The 3825-nt window shown below is 38.1% G+C and overlaps 1 non-coding gene across 1 annotated transcript; it reads right to left on the bottom strand.

Moving 5' to 3' along the window:
• Positions 1–602: 602 nt before the first annotated feature.
• Trnay-gua lies at positions 603–690 on the bottom strand. The gene is given in 2 exon segments: positions 603–638; positions 654–690. It is a non-coding gene; the product is annotated as a tRNA-Tyr (tRNA).
• Positions 691–3825: the final 3135 nt, after the last annotated feature.

The raw sequence follows: 3825 nt of genomic DNA on the forward strand, positions 1-3825 counted from the left end.
GCTGAGGTTCTCATATTTGCGCCGCTTGAGGTTCTCTGCTTGGTTTGCGGCTGCGCCCGCACAGCTCGAGGTGCTCTGAATATGGGACGAGGCGAGTGTGTCGACACAAGTAGCGTCCCACACAAGGGCCCGACCCACATTCCAGGGCACCAGGGTCATTCCATCGGGTCTCTTGCCATCGTCGCGCGCCAAACCGGAGGGCTCCAGTATCGCTGGAACGCCGGCAGTGACAAGAGCCCGACGAATGAGGTCATTCAGGTTGTGATGCCGTGAAAAGCGTCCGGCACTTCGCGAGCAGCACAACCCGTGGTGACCATAGCTGTCAACGCGCGCGCCGCAAACACACTGATGGGGGACGACATGGGGGACACCAAGACGCAGGGCAGTGGCAAGACGGAATGTATTATTTATTTATTTAACGTGTTAATAATTTACAGGCTTAAGAAATGTAGTTATTAATTAATGATTATAATAAAAGATGTATTTTGTAAAAATTAGGTCTTTCTGTTATCTTAATGGAAAGATTATTATTTATTTTCATTACTTTTATTTCAAAAAGCCTTACCAAAAATTTAGTAACTATTTAAAAATACAAAAAGAACTCCTTCGAGCCGGATTTGAACCAGCGACCTATGGATATCAGTCTCATTCATCTACAGTCCACCGCTCTACCAACTGAGCTATCGAAGGCATACATTGCTTTGCGAAATTACGGTACATATCTTAAACATACAAGGTTAATGTACTTCCATCTATTATGCACGTGTTTGTGGACTACTTTACTTATCGACTGACTGACTATTTTAAGTTAAGTCTGATATATTATTATTATTATTGTCCATGCGCGACGGTAGTTACTTTCCATTAGGTAATCCGTTTGCTCGTAATATGTCCCCTTAATTAGTTAAAAAAATCATAATTACTTAACCAACTTCTATAAAATGAGGAGGTTGTATGCTGCTCTGTTTATATTTTTATGTCTGTCTCTACCTCAATATTAATGATAATTAATTATTCAACGTAAGTATACATTTTACAAGCGTCACAATTTTCTTGTGTGAAGATTTTTCCATGAAATCCTACTAATATTATAAAGGCGAAAGTTTGTTTGGATGTATGGATGTATGGATGTGTGGATGTGTGGATGTATGAATGTTTGTTACTCTTTCACGCAAAAACTACTGAACGGATTTTAATGAAACTTTACAATAATATAGCTTATACATCAGAATAACACATAGGCTACAATTTTAACCGACTTTCAAAATGGGGGAGGTGTTATGTTCGTTTTCTTATGTTCAACGATTACTCCGCCATTCGTTAACCGATTTTCAAAATTTTTCTTTTGGTATATCCCAATTTGGTATTATATTCACAAAAGTGGTGATCTGATGAAGGATCCATAAGTAATCGAGGGAACTCCTCAAAACTTATAGGGAAACAAGTGGTGACTTCGGTTTCGTGAGAAGTATTCTAAGCATATGCTAACAACGAGTAAGATTTTGCACCCAGATATACCTGGTATACCGTGGTTCGGAAGGTGCTGAGAGAACTCCTGATTCTTTATAGATACAAGTTTGGGAGTTTTGGCGTTGTTGTAAGAACAAAAAGCATAATATGCTACTATGCAAATTACATTCATCATCATCATCATCACTACCATATTATACCATTTTATAGTCTTTTAGATCGAGACTCGAGTTTGGCAAGCGATAGTTAAAAAAAATCTATACCTACCTAATATTATAAACCTGAAGAGTATGTTCGCTTGAACGCGTCAATATGAGGAACTACAGGTCCGATTTAAAAACTTATTTCAGTGTTAGATATATCATTTATCGAGTAAGACTATTACTAGGCTATATTATATTATCACGCTAAGACTAATACGACCGAAGAAACTCAGGAAAATGTGGGAAAAACGGGGGAAATATTTTTTATGGGAAAATGTACGGTTTCTGTAAAATTCCTAATTAACGCGGGCGAAGCCGCGCGGGACATCTAGTATATTAATAATATACTTATAGGTAATCGTACAGTTTTGAAAAGATGTCATTCCGAATTCCGATCCTTGCTAGTTTGCGTCAAAAATTCAAATAAACTACCACTTTATGACCAGCAGGCTTAGTATAACAACAGTAAAAAATATGGGAAAGAATCGACATACTGACAGATTTTAACGACAAAATTCTTCCGTAGAAAAAAACCGTTTCTATGGTGACCATGTCGGTAGAAAATGAAACCTATAATAACCTAATGTTTCATTTTCTAGTGACCCATGTCGCCGCTGCTTCGCAATGGCATGAAGAAAAACGAAACCTTTAACTTTTCTCTAACTTCGCACTTATCAGATTTGATAAAAAGGTCTTTACCAACGTCACCTAATTCCCGTGATCCCCCAAAACGTGCAATCAGCATCCCCAATCCTAAATTAAATCCATCGCAGAAATTGTGACAAACGCCATCCGTCATCCCCCCTCATTTGCATGAGAAAAACTGGTGAAGAACAACTATTTATCAAATGGAGGACGACTTCCGGCGGCCATGACAGAGGCGCGACAAGCTTCCGCCCGCCATCTTGTTCAGTTAATTGATATTGTGCTTTTTGCAATTGAATATATATATTTATTGTGCCGTGAAATAGAATAATAAGTATACTGGTGTCAATTTTCTGCTGATTTTGTTGTTACAATTTTATTGAAATAGGTAAGTACTTACTTAATAAAAAGTTTTAAAAGTAATATTATATTATACTATTCCTAAATGTAAATAAAAGTCTACCAGGATCTGATGGCAAATTGTGACGGCAAAGTTTCCTCTATAATAAATCTTTATATATATTGTATTTGCATGTTTCACACACAGAATCAGCCGCTATATAAAAAAAAGGATCAAAATGTTTTATTCCAATAACCCCGGTATTAGTAGTCAATTTCTTTTCTCACTTTTTGACCTATTTTACAATCATAATATTAAGTTAGTACGTTATATTGTGAGTAGCCTCCTTGTAAGTAGTCTGCTAGAGTCTAGACCAGCGGTAGGCAACAGGCGGACCGCGCTCTGTTTGCGGACCGCGAAAGGTCGAATCTCGGAGCGCGAAATATTGTAATGTATTTTATACCAAGTATCAATGAATACATGGATATTAGGTATGCAATACCTGTATTAATTAAAATAATATTTTTAAGTTACAAAAGACAAGTGTGTTTTTTCTGGACCTCGTTAAAATTTTCTCACAGTATCCGGACCTCACCTAAAATGACTTGCCGACCCCTGGTCTAGACTTTAGAGTAGAGCTAGACTCTAGAGGTTGTACGCAACGGCACGGCGCGGGCGGTCCGAAATTCGTCTATTGAGCCGAACCGTTTTTTTTACCAGAAAATGAGTCTTTTTTTTCCAGGATTCGAAGTATCTCTACGGCTAAGACGTGAAGAGCCTACAGACAGACAGACAGAGAGAATTACATGCTTCTGCAACTTTCATGTTAGCAATTATATTGGACACAATGTATGCTAAGCAATAAGCATGGATAATAGCAACATTGAACACGCATGTTAGCATTAATATTAGCATTTTTTCTGACGCATCCAGCATCTTACATCGATCAGCGTATTTAGATAATTTACTGTCTGTGTCACATCGAGGGTGGGGATAAAAACGTCATTCCGTCTGTCCGTCCTGATTGCGGAGAGATTCTGTTATCGGGATGTTGTCGATTTGTCTACCTGTCGAGTTGATTGTGTTTTGCAACGCAAGCGCTCATTACGGGAACGAATGTTTTGTGTAATGGTTCAGAAATGACGCTAAAAAAATCCTATTTGTAAC

Source organism: Aricia agestis, chromosome 18 (genome assembly GCF_905147365.1).
Source record: "Aricia agestis chromosome 18, ilAriAges1.1, whole genome shotgun sequence".
Taxonomy (NCBI): Eukaryota; Metazoa; Arthropoda; class Insecta; order Lepidoptera; family Lycaenidae; genus Aricia; species Aricia agestis.